Raw genomic sequence first — 13,875 nt, forward strand, 5'->3', positions numbered from 1 at the left:
CGAACTCCCTGTCCCTCGTCTCTCCTTAGATAGCTGAGAGCAGGGAGGAAGGCTGAAGGAGGTGGAGGGAAAAAATGAAGGAAATAATTTTTGCAGCGCTGTCCAGGAGGAGAGATGCGGAAGGAGAGTGGGAGGTTCCTGGTCAAGAGAAGGACACCCCTATGCTTCTCTGAGCAGGAGGCGTCAGGATCCATCTCCTGCTCGTATTTCTCTGCAGAGCTGCTCCGGGCACCAACACCTCGCGTCCCTGCCCATGGAAAGACATCACAGCTGCTGTGTCTTCAGTCATCCTGAGCTTCCCTCTCCAAGAGGATGATGAAGAACATCTTGAGTCCAGTTCATCATTAGTAAGTACCAGAGACTGAGGTTGGACTCTTTGCCTATCCTAGCATAGGGTGAATATTTTTCTACTTAAGCAAACAATCTAGTATCACCTTAGGAGCTCTAAGAAGGCACTTGAAGAATCAGGAAAGAGTCAGAAAAAAGATAAATATTGAACCAGCCTTGAAATATGTATAAGATTTGAATAAAGGCCAGGGCATTTTAGGTATGGAAAGAGCAAAACACACTTCTAAAGGCCTTCTGACTGTCAGGACCAGCTTGCCATGAGGACTGCCTGGGAGCTGGCCACTTCCCTCATCAAAGTCCACCATAGGAGATGTTGTTTGGCCCATTTCTCACACAAAGGGATTGAGACCCAGAGCTGTGAAATAACTTCCCCCAAGTGTACAACAGCTGCAAGTGGGAGAAGACCACATCCAACATAGGTCATGCTTACAGTCCAGGTTTTTCCTAAATGCCTCAGACCAGCTGGAGTAAAGCATGAGGTGGTTTTAGGGAAGTTGTTCAGAAATGTTCACGTGGTCAGAATTGAGCAAAAGAAAGGACTTTAGAATCGAGGCACTATGTGTAACCCCCTTAAGGACAAGACCAGGCATTGACTGTCAGCACCTGTCACAGAACCTAACCCCATCTAAGCTGATATATAAGCTTTTGCCAGCCTGATAATGGCAGGAGAAATTGGATGTGGGGCGTGGTGGGAGTAGGCAAGTTCTCCCTCTGCAGAAGCCTAGGACCTTCCTCCAGGCATTCCTCACAAACTGGGGGACCCACGTCCCTGACTCCAGGCCCCACCACCCCTTCTGGACAGCCCTGTGTGTTCTCATGATGAGGTGGGCATAGTTAACTGAGCCCTAACATTCAGTGTCTTGCCTGAGGGTTTCAGCCCAGGAAAATTTCACTATGGATTCAGTGAGACCGAGAAATGACAACAGAGCATTCTTGGGGTAAAAGGGTTTATACCCAGCTTTATTCCCACGGGTAGGTCAAGCACTGGAATCAGGTCTGCATCCATCAGGCTGCAGGTCCACAACCCTCCTTCATCTCTGGCTTTACCCAGAATACTGCGTAGAGGTCTTTATATAGTGACTCATTGCCTACGGGTGTGGAAGCAGTGGCCTAGCAGTAGCCCAATTACATCATCAAGTATTTTAGGGTCAGGTGAGGATCCCAGCCATGGGAACTTGCGTTTTGCCCATACCCGGGCTCCCTGGTGACTGGATCCTGGGGCTTGTCTAGCCAGGCCTAAAAGGGGGATCTCTCTCTTACCTGTCTCCAGGGACCTAGGGATGAACCCCAGGACTGACACTTATCCTATCCTCAGGAGGAGGAAAAGAAGAAAATGCGGTGGCAGGTGGACCAGGAGAAAATCAGCTCTGACATCAAGAACCATCTGGAGACCTTCAAGGAGATGCAGAAAAACTCTTCACTCCGACAGGCCAAATACACCTTCCTGGCTGGAGCCCTTACCCAGGAGAAGAGCAAGTGCATGGCAGGGAGTGGCCAGACTGGGAGAAGGGCAGACAAGGGATCCCAACGAGGAAAAGGAGGGTGGGTAAAACGGGAAATGAGCTGGCGAGGAAAGGAGGGTACTCTGGGGGAGGGCCACACGCTGGAACCCGGGGCAGCTTGGAATCCCGAGTGCATTTTCTTGCCACCGGCTGCCCCCTGAATGACTAACAAGTTGAGAAGTCCGTCTCTACGTGTCAAGGAGCCATCTCGTGGCGAAGCCCATCCACGGCAGGCCGGCCTCCCAGACAGGGGCGGGCAGCGCGGGCAGGACCCGAGGGAGCTGCGGGAGAGAGCGCCGCGGGCAGGGCAGAGGGCGGCGGATGCTGACCAGCTGTCCCGCGACCGCCGAGCCCTCGGGTTTGCACGGGGCCCTGGAGGTCCTCTAATCCAGGTCTGGCTGGTCTTCGGTCGCTGAGGTGACAGAGGCCAAGGCCAGACTGGTTTCCCAGGCCGGTGCATTTCCCTTGGGCACGTGGCAGCCCTCCCGTCAGAGAGAGCTTGTCCTTCGTGGCCATTCCCCCAGCAGCCTTCCCGAGTGGTGATCAGACAAAACCATGTCACAGCTTCTGACAGAGACTAACCCCCTGCGGGACCAGCGCCTCCCAGGGAAAGGAGATGTGCGTTTGTCGCGGCCATCGGCGCTCAGGGGAAGCCCTGGGAGGACAGGCCGGGGAATCCTTCACCACCCTCAGGTGCTGGCGGTCCCCTTGTCCCCCTCCACCCCAGACCTGCTGACGGCAGGGGTCGCCCAGGGCGGCGTCCTCACGGGAGCCCCCTCTCGGACACCCTGCAGTCCCTGTTCCGAGCGTCGTCAGAGCTGGAGTTGAAGTCCGTCGTGGTGCTGGTCCACCTGGCAGGTCCTGACCCTGAACGGCTCCGCCAGACGGTTGCCAATATCTCAGTCCTCTTCAAACCACATACTGAGGCCCAGAGGCTGCTCGCGGTCCGGGGCCATCTTGGGGGCCCTCCTCTCCCGGGAGTTCTGTGGAACCAACCACTCCTCATCCTGTGAAGCACTTCGTTCAGGCAGAAGGCTGGTGACGCCTCCTCCTGAACTTCGCTGTCCACCTCTCCGCATACCTTCTGATGCTGGAAGATCATGTCCCCTGTGCCCCAAATGTATTCCTGCCTCCTACGGGGCATGACCAACCTGGAAGGAGCTGCCTCGGGTGACCCTGGGGTTCTCCAGCCTGAGCTCCTCCAGGAAAGTCTCCCACACCACTGACCTCTCCCACCCGGCTGCTTTGTTCCTCCTCTTCCGTACGGACGTTCCAACTCCCTTGCTTCTCTCCGAATCCCGTCTTCTCTTAGCCTGGAATATTCCAATTCGGTTCGCCTCCTCAGTCTTCTACCATGTGAACGATTATTCTGTGCTTGAAGACACCTGCTCCCCCATGGAGGAGGGGAACCCGACGACGCCACTGCCAGTGTCCTCACTGACATGAGGACAGTATCAGATATTATCCCACGGAACGCTGGTACCCTCAACGAGGAGAGCTACTCTACCCTCGATCCTCTAATGGGCAACCGCCTGACGGTGACTTTGGAGAGGCCACAGAAAGTCATCCAGGTGGAGGTGCTGACAGGCCCGGAGAAGCAAGGGCTGAACCGGCCGCGGCAGGGGCAGGTAGAGCTGGGCTGTGCTCCCGTAGAGAATTCCAAAGGCTGTGCTCGCTGTAGCCTGCTAGTCCACCGGTGGACGGAAATTTGGACCAGAGGGTTTTTTGTGAAGAAGGTTCCATGGAGGAGTTGAGTTATATACGACTGCTGGTGCTGGCATCTCAAGGGTGTTGGGTCCTGATCAGGCAGATCAAAGTCTGGACTCAGGAGGAGTTAGGCTTAGAGGAGAGTTAGAGGGCACAATGGGAGGTCTGGAAGGAGGGGCTTTGGGAATGGTATCTATGTGATTGACAAGAAGTAAAGCTAGAAATCGGCCAAGGGCTGCTCATTCTGCATAGGGTGACCATGTAATTTATTGTCTAAACTGGGACATTTTTGAGAATGAAAGGAAACACTATTAAAAATTACATTTGAACAGCAGATGTAAACCAGGACTGTCCCAGGCAAGCTAAGGTGTATGGTCATCCTAATTCTGGCTTTTATAGGCTACTTAAGATAGATGATACATTCGGATGAAGGGCAGAGACAAGACAATATCCTTCTGGCTTCCAAGAGCCAGAGAATGGGAAGGAGTCATCACAAACTGCCTTGGTTTTTATCAACCCACAAGTGTAACATCCTACGATGTTTCCCTGAAGGGGTCTCTACCCTATTTACAGTTGCAACAGTCTTGATAGTACCATGAGCATGGAGGTGGGACTGACTTTAGCTTGCATCTATACATCTGTCTTAGTCTATTTGGGCTGCAGTAGCAGAATAGCATAGATTGGGTGGCTTATAAACAACAGAAACTTCTGTCTCACAGTTTTGGAGGCTGGGAAGCCCAGGATCAAGGTGCTGGCAGATCCCGTGTCAGGTGAGAGCCCACTTCCTGGCTCGGAGATGGCTGGCCATCTTTTTCCATGTCCTCATATGATGAAGGGTTACGGTAAGGGAGCTCTCAGGCTTCTGTCATAAGTGCAATTCATCACCTTCCAGGGAAATATTTTCCCTGGGAAAAAAATGTTTGCTGTTGCCAGTACATGAATATTTATTCTCCCATTTCATTAGAAAGAGAATAACATCAAGGGACACCAGGTACACAACTAAGAGGGAACAAAATTCCCATATCCTTTATAATTTGGATTGACCGATAAAGTAAGCAAAGATTTTGGGCAGGATTTCCATTTAAAAATCCCAATGGGGATTCAGTCAGCTGCTAGAAACCTTGTTGGCATTGGCCTGAGGACTCTTCCTTAGCTTATTACTTTGTTATTGCCTTTAGTCAGATGCTATTTATATTTTGTTTGGCTTTTATTGTTGTCCTCAATAAGAAGATTCAAATTACCTAGATTGCTATTTCAAAGAACTTTTATGTACAACTTGAAAAGGTGTTCAAGATACACCATTAAGTGAAAAAAATAAAAACCTCTGGCTTCCATACAATATAAACAAAATTATTAATTCAGGGAAAAAAACCCATGCATTTCCATTCAGTTTAATTGCAGAAAGAAACTACAGAAGATTCTGTTATTGGCAGTTTGACCTATGAAAACTCTCCTGATTAAAACAACTAAATACACTATAAGTACATACTGTTTAAAAACTGTTTTTGAGTGTATCAATGAAATAAAAAGAATGTAAGAAATTCTCACAGACCAAAAAATTAAACAAAAGTAGGGATCCAGATAGGTAAATAAGGACTTAAGCTGACTTTTGCCCTGAGAAAATTAACCAAATGACTAGGACACTGAGCTCCATAATCAGCAGCGGGACAGGATGCATAGAACTATAGAAAAGGTCAGGGAGTACCTAAAATTTCAAGTATAGTGGGAGACCACCATGTAAAGCTGCAGCACCACAGGGCTGCACATTCATCACAGAGAGCTGGAAGAAACACATGCCACAAAGGTATAAAAAAAGACAGAAATGGATTTACCTATCTCATCTTTGCACTGCTGCAGGGGAAAAATAATCTCCAATATTCCTAAACAGAAGCTTCCCCTTATGTGGATAAGCAGCCACCCAAACTAACATCACCAGGTGCTCCCCAAAATCTCCAGCCAAGATTGTACTTTAAATAGGTCACAACCCAAGTTGATAGTGCCCTCGAAGATGCCTGGAAAAGACATATGCTAATCTTTTAGATGATGTTAGAATGCAGAGAATTCTCACAAAGTCCTAAAAAATGTAAGCAAACAATAAAAAAAAATCACAAAACACCCAAGGAAATAAGTCACCATAATGAAAACCAGAAGATAAAAAAAAAACAGAATCAGCGTGAAAGGACATCATATATTAGAAATATCATACAGAATAAAAAATAACTTTAATGTGGTTTTTAAATTTAAAAGTTAGCTTTGAAAATGCAAACAAGGAATAAATTTCTATAAAAAGGACCAAGAATATTTGAAAATAGAAGTTCTAAACAGAAAAGCAATAATTGAAATTTAAAACCCAAGGGATAGGAGCTCTCTTGTCCCCTCCTGGTGTGAGCCAGGAGCTCTTTTCTCTCATTTTATTTATAAATAAAAGCCTCTCCCTGGAAAAAAAAAAAAACCCAAGGGATAAGTTAAAAATCTGATTAGGCACAATAATATAGAAAATTCATGAGCTGAAGGATAGAATTAAAGATATTATCCATAATGCAACACAAGTTAAAGAGATGAAAAAATATGAGAGAGGATTTAAGAGGTTTAGGAGACTGTGAAGGACAAACATAATTCCAATCTGGGTTCAAAAAAAAATGAGAAGTTAATTTTATTTTATATAGCAATTGATATGTATATATGTGTGTGTGTATATCTCCCACTCCCTATCTTCTATACATAACTGTATAGAGGGGGGATGTTAATCAGAGTTAAAGAATTCTAAGGGAATTATATTAACTTTAAATAGTAAGTAAAAATATTCATGTTAAATTTTTTTAGGATAACTCCAAAGGCTAGAAATAGTATTTTATGCTAAAGTTAGAGAAGGAAATATAATGAGAAAGAAAAGAAAAACTCAACCAATTCACCCAAAAGGCAATAAGGAAGGGGGGAACATCAAAGATACTTGATGTAATAATATAAATAAATTCATAAATACAAATACTACCTAATAAACAAAAATGAATTAAATTCATTAGGTAAAAAAGATTGTCTTGGTTAGAAAAAATACAGATTTTCCTATTTATAAGAGGCTCACTTGAAACCTAATAACATAGAAAAGCTGGAAGTAACAACATGAAAAAACATATATACCTGGCTAAGACAACTAAAATAAGTGATATTGCAAAAGATATACTTCAAGGTTAAAAACAAATGCATTTACCAGAGAGAAAGAAGATCGTGACATATATCAGGGATTGTTTGATGGAAGATGCAACTTACCAAGGGGACAGAACAATGTATATAACTAAAGACTTTGCTTCAAAGACACAAAGTTAGTATTGACAGAATCCCAAGGAGAAATTGATAAATCTACCATCATAAGGTTTTAACACGTATCTCAGTAACTGATAGATATAGAATTTAAAAAATTAGTAAGGTTTGAATATAATGAACAAATATGATCCAATGGACATATATAAAATGTTGCATCCTTTGTACTTTTTAAAAGGCATACATGGAACATTCATAAAAATTGAGTATGTAGTATCTCAACAAATTTCAAAGAATTGAAGTGACCTGCTGAGTTCCCTGACAACAATACAATTAGGCTCTTACCTATCTGGTTTCTAAATTAATGACAAAAAGATTTAAAATCTTTGTTTTTGGAAATAAATGCACATATTTCTAAATCATTCTTAAGTTAAAGAAAAAGCATTAATGGGAATCAGAAAATATTTACAACTGAACCATAATGGGATTACTAATATGAAAACTTAGGTCATGCAGTTCATCCTGTTCTTAAAGGAAATTTATGGTTTTAAATGAAAATAAGTAAGACTAACAAATTAGAAAATAGATAAGGGTAAAAATTAACAAATAAAGCATCTGTCATAAGGATTTATTAAGATAGTAGAGTCTAAAAATCAGTGAAAGTATAGGGAAGGAAATATTCAATATAGGAACAAATTTAATGGCACATCAAGAAACATCATAAAAGAACAAAAAGGCAAGTTGTGGAGTGGGAAAGGAGTAGGTGTGAAATAGATGATGGACAAAAGATGTCTGTCCAGAAATATAAAAAGATGTTACAAATCAGTAAGCAAAAGCCAGACAACCTAATGGCTGAAAAATTTCAACAAAGAACTTCAAAGAGGAAATGCCTCAAAAGGAGCTCATCTCATTTCTCCTCAGGGAGCTGCAAAAAAAAATTAAAATGCCTAAGAATAAAAAGGCTGACAGTACCAAGTGTTGGACAAGACGTAGAGCAAGGGTTGGGAAGCCATGGCCCATGGCCCAAACACAGCCTACCAACTGTTTTTGCAAATCACGTTGTGTTGGAGCACAACCACACTCACTTGCTCACGTGTGCCTCCCACTGCTTCCGTGCAACAAGGGCCGGCCTGAGTAGCTGTAACAGAAGCTCTATAGCTCACAAAGTCTCAATATTTACTGTCTGCCCCTTTACAGAGAATATTTGTCAGCCTCCGATGTAGAGAAATAAGAATTCTTGTCACTGCTGGTGGTACGCAAACCAACAGAAAGCACTTGAGAAAACTGATGGAGCAATTCCACTCTGAGGTATATGCCCAACAGAAATACAAGCACATGTGCAGGAAAAGACATGCACGATAATATATATAGGAGCATTATTTATAATAGCCACAAATTAAAAACCCAAAAGTACATCAATGGTAGAACGGGTAAACGAATTTGTTCTAGCCATACAGGGGAATACTGCTGACCAACAATGAAAATGATAAGCTACAACTATCACAACATGGAAAAATCTCACATGCAGAATGCAAAAGAAGCTGGATACAAGAGGATCCATACTACCTGATCCCATTTATATAAGTTCCTAAACAGACAACACTACTTTGTGGTGTTCGAAGTCTGGATCGTGGTTACCTCTGAGAGGCAGCGCAGGGAGTGAGAACAGAGGTGTCCGAGGGGCTGGGAACATTCTAAGGAGAATATGAGTGAGTGTTCACTTGGTGAAAAATCATTGTTATGTTTCTGGTTGCATATAAGGGGTAAAAATCTGATTGGATTGAGTTTAAGAGGACCAGAAAGGGAGAAATTGGAAGCAGAAAAGCTGAAAACAACTCTCTGCAAGAGTTTTGCTATGAAGGAAGACAAAAAAAAAAAAAAAAAAAGAATGAGGGGGTAGCTAGCTGAGGAAATGGGTCAAGAGACGTCTTCTTTCCTTTTTACAAATGCTGATAGTATTTAACCCAACAGATAGTGAAAAGTTGATGATATAGAAAATAGAAAGGAGAATTACTAGAACCATATCTTGGTGGATTTTAGATTAACAAATGGTAGCAGGTGGGGAAGGAGGTCATATGGGTACAGAAGCTGGTGGGTGGGTAGATGTGGTGGAGGTCATCTTTAGAGTTCTTTCTGCTTGTTTCAATTCCTCAGTGAAAAAAAGAAACAAATTCATCAACTGACAGAGAAGATGGAGGAAGAAGTATTGAGGTTCAGAGGACAGAGAGGGTGGAAGATATTCTGTGAAAATAAAGGAGAGAAGAATGGACTAGGGAGGCATCACAGGCAACATTATGGGCTCAGTCAGGGTTCATAGTCATGAATTCAAAGTGACACTAATGAGCATGGCTGTGTGTGTCTCCCAGCCATGGCCACTGAAGAGGGGTGGCTCAGAATAGGGAAAGAAAATTGACCATTGGATTGAAACCATTGGTTATGGATTTGCCAAGTTTGTACAATGAATTGAGAGGCAAAAAGAATGCAAATATATACAAGGCAGTGACTGTGGGGATGGCCCTTTGATTCAGTCTGTGTAAGCCTGGAGAATGACATCATCACAGTATTGCAGAGTCATGAAAGGGGGAAGCAGTTCAACGTGCGCGTCAGGACACAGAGTCAGTGACATCAAAGACACAAGGGGCCCAGATTACCTGCCATGTTTGTCAGCAGCCTCACCCAAGTCCCAGGGGAAGTCTCCTTCCTGAACACAATCCAGCAGCTATGGAACTCCAGATAATACAAAAATAAAAACAAAATAAAACCGGGCAAAGCAATCCTGAGGTTCCATAGGAGCCTTTCTCAATGTCACTGGCATTTTCAAGAGTTATCATGTCATTTGTAAATATCATTAACCTTAAGAATGAGGATTTAAGAGCAGAGTGTATGAATTCAAAACACAGCTCTGCCTCTTAGATAAGTTATTTTGACCCCCTCTGGGCTTCATGTTCTTATTTCTATTATGGTGGGGGTGCAATAGCTTGTATTCATGGAGTTGTGGAGATTAAATGAGTCAATTTATGAAGGACACTTAAAACAGTAATAAGCATGAACCAAGAGTTTATTTTGCAACTACTATCATTATTATGATTTTCACATAATTATTTAAAAGAAACTACCAATTTTTTTTCAAGAATACAATCTAACCACCCATCTGCCAGCTGATTTGCCCCTTCTCCCTCTACTAGCCATTCCAAACCCTACTCACTCCCCTGCAATACTATTTTTTTTTATTCTTTGACAAATTACAGTGTTCAAAGGGGAATGAAGAATTTGGACTTGATTCATACCATGGTCCTTAGCAAAGAATGATCTAGGCACAGTGCCACTCAGTGAGAAGTAGCAGGCAAGAAAACAAAGATTACAGAAACAACTGAGAAAAGAGGAAAGAAAGGAGGAAATGAGTGATCTCAGTAATTTCCAGGGATCTTTCTGTGTACACGAAAGATCTGGCCCCTCACTTCCAACCTCTACCATCCCACGAAAGGCACACTGGAAGTACAGCCGATGCTGAAACACAGGCACAGGTTCCCAGCAGACCCTGGGGACTATTTTACATAACAGAGTAACAGAGACCAGAACTAAGGCAAAAATGGAACGATGACAAAGTGTTTGGTTTTGCTTCCCTGGTTCCATTTCTCTCTCTGTCTCCCTCTCTCTCTCTCTCTCTCTCTCTCTCTTTCCTTCTCTCCAGGAGTGACTTTGCCCCCCAGGGGACATTTGGCAATGTCTGGAGATATTTTGGGTTGTCACAGCCAGAGGATGCTACTGACATCTAGTGCAAAGAGGCTGGGGATGTTGCTAAGCAAACAGGTAGGACAGCTCCCGACAACGAATTATGCTGCCCAAAACGTCAATAGTATGAAAGCAGAGATACCTAGCTCTTCGGTGAACCAGCAGCCGCATTTGTGATAGAATGATACTACTGTTAAACAATTTTTAAAAAGCAGAAAGTGTCAAAATTACATAAGGAGAGAATGGATTTATCAAACAGCAGATGGATCCAAAAAAATCCCTTCCTCCACAAAAGGCAGAGCCACTAGCTCAATACTGTAGTTGTGGTGTGCATAAAATGTGTCTAGAAAAATGTCTATAAGGAACAGGATTTCTGAGTGTGAAGTCTTAAAGAACTACTAGGATTTCTTTTAACTTCTTAAAATTTCTTTACGTTTGGATTTGTGTTTTGTGTCAAATACAAGGTTTTACTTGGGATGTGTAATGTAAAGACAACCTGAATCCTGATGGGATTCTATCTGTACTTTTTAAGTCTATAAATGTCTCTCTTAAACCCTCCTCTCCAATCACAATCTTTCCCTACCAAAACTTCTCTTGTCAAGATTTCTAATGACCTCTTGGTTGCTTATTTGAGATTTGTCATTCTCCCTTAATCTATTAATGTGGAGAATTTTATATAGAAAGGTCATAGCTTTGCATTCCTGAGATAATCTCAACATGATTATGTTTGATTGGGCTTTTTAAAAGAATTATTGGACATGATCTGCTGATATTTTATTTAAGAATTTTAATCTATGTTTACAGAGATGGGGCAATAATTTTCATTTCTTGTGCTATAATCACAGGACAGTATAAGTCTCCAAATGTTTACTGAGCACCTAATGTATGAAAGCACTTTGTGAGGTGCTGGTAATATGTCTGCCCCTAACCCACAGAGCTCACAACTTAGCCAGGAAGCCGAAAATAACAGACTATAAAATGGCTCAGACACAACCACTGTGGTGGGAGCTAAGGAAATAAAGTGCAGAATCAGGATGTCTAATGAGACTGGATTACTGGGGATAGAGGAGCTGAAAAAAGTTGCCCTGAAAAACTGATGCTTTTGTTCTGCTCTATATTGGTTTTCTACTGCTGCATAATAAATTACCACAAACAGTAGCTTAGATTAATTGGTTTTAACTATTTACCCTTACAATATAATATATAAAATTAGATTTAAATTATATATAAAATTTTCTGGAATATATAAAAATGTATTATCTCACAGTTTCTGTGGGTCAGGAGCCCAGGCACAGGTTAGCTGGGTCCTGAGCTCAGGGTAAAATCAAGGTGTTAGCCAGAGCTACGATCTCACCTGAGGTTCACAATCTTCTTCCAAGCTCATTCAGATTGTTGGCAGAATTGAGTTCCTTGTGCCTATGGGACTGAAGTCCTAGTTTCTTGCTGGCTGTCATCTTGCCAGCTTCTCAAGGCCAACCTCAGGTACCACCCCATTGCCCTCTCACAGCATGGCACTTTCCTCAAATGCAGTAGGAGAATCTTTCCCCAGTCTACCAGGACAAGTCATATATCACGTAACCTAATCCAGGGAATGAGTATCCATCGTAGGCAAAAGTCCTACCTGCGCTCAAAGGTAAGAGGCTAAATGGGGCCTGTACAAAAGGGGGTTGGGGCTTTGATGCCACCTTGGAATTCTGCCACAATAAGCTCTGAACAGTAAGTGAGAATAACCCAGGTGAGGGGTGGGTGGAAGGATGGGAAATGAACATTCTAGGCAAGAGGAATGGTACTTGCAAAGACTATGAAGACCCTAGTAGCATGATTGTTCAAGAATATGGAAGATAGTGTGGCTGAAGGGCAGAAAGCCGATGGAGTCTGTCACCATATGAAGAAGAGCCAGAGAGGGACAACTGCCAGCAGGCAGGCTAGAGGCTCTGCTTGAAGGTTATTTTAAGAACAATAGGGAGCCAAGAATGGTTTGTTTGTTTGTTTGTTTAAAGACTGGAGGCTCAGACCAGCATTCCTCTAAAGAGAGTCTGTATGGGCCTGACCTCTACATTCCCAGTGCCTAACATAGTGCCTGAAACATGATAGGTACTCAGTGCTGGCTTTTCCCATTTGCCAGCTTTCTATTTCTTGGCTTCCCCCTGGCTTCATAATCTAACTGCCCTTACCTGCCTCAGGTCTTCTTGTTAGTACTCCTGTTTGAAACCCATTCTCTGACCCTATGACCTCAACCCCCACACTAAATGCTCATATTTCTTTCTCTGATCTACTCTCTGAAAGTAAATAAGACACACTCCTGCTGCCACCCTGGACTATACGTTTCTCCCCAGCCAGAGCTAATCCCTACTGGTTTTCCCATCTGTGGAGGAGAGACAGAGTTGCTAATGTTGTTAAGGAGAAACCTTAATAGTATCAGTGCTGTCTTCTAAGTCTTTATGGTAGCTGACATTGCTGAGTATTTTGCTCTAAGACATGCAGTGCATATTTCATTTAAGCCTCACAACAATCTATGAGCTATTTAAAATAGCACACTCATTATGGCCTGAACTGTGTCCCCCCTGAATTTCTATATTTAATCCTAGCCCTAGAACCTTCCCATTTGCCAGTAGGACCCCTGAGAATTACTATGATTCACCCAGGACTATTAGTAGACTTGTAAATTGTAGTGCCCTTTGGACACTGGGCCTCAAATATCTATCTATAAGCAGCATATTATGGTGGTTAGGAGTGCAGGCTTTTTGGTTTTCCATAAATAAATTTGTAAGAAAAAAGTGGGGAAAGATGGAAGCATGATCTACCACAACCAAGGAGGGTTTATCCCAGGAAAGCAACACTGACTCAGTATTAAAACAAAAACTATGTAGTCCACCATATTATCGTGTGAGGATGATCGTATTAATTGATGTAGAAGAAACCACTTGGCAAGGTTCAGTATCCACGCAAGATAAAAACTCTTAGAAAACTAGGAATAGAAGAGAACTTCCTCAACCCGATAAAGGGCAGCCACAGAACAAGCCAAGCCCTAGAGCTGTCATAATTAATGGTGAAAGAGTGAGTGCTTTCTCCCTAAGATCAGGAACAAGGCCAGGATGTCCACTCTCACCACCCCTATTCTGCATGGTACTGGAAGTCCTCGTCTGTGCAATAAGGCAAGTAAAAGAAAAGGCATATGGATGGAAAGGGAAGAGACAAAGCTGTCCGTGTCACAGATGACATGGTTGTCTAAATAGAGGATTCCAAGAAATCTACAAAAAAACCCCTCTTAGAATCAATGAATTTAGCAAAATCACAGAATACAAGGTCAACACACAAAAATCACTCA

General features: G+C 43.0%; 1 pseudogene; it reads left to right on the top strand.

Moving 5' to 3' along the window:
• Positions 1-74: 74 nt before the first annotated feature.
• Positions 75-10,499, top strand: LOC118924754 (alpha-1,6-mannosyl-glycoprotein 4-beta-N-acetylglucosaminyltransferase-like; annotated as a pseudogene).
• The last annotated feature ends 3,376 nt before the right edge of the window (positions 10,500-13,875 follow it).

The sequence above is a fragment of the Manis pentadactyla genome, chromosome 9 (assembly GCF_030020395.1).
Source record: "Manis pentadactyla isolate mManPen7 chromosome 9, mManPen7.hap1, whole genome shotgun sequence".
NCBI lineage: Eukaryota > Metazoa > Chordata > Mammalia > Pholidota > Manidae > Manis > Manis pentadactyla.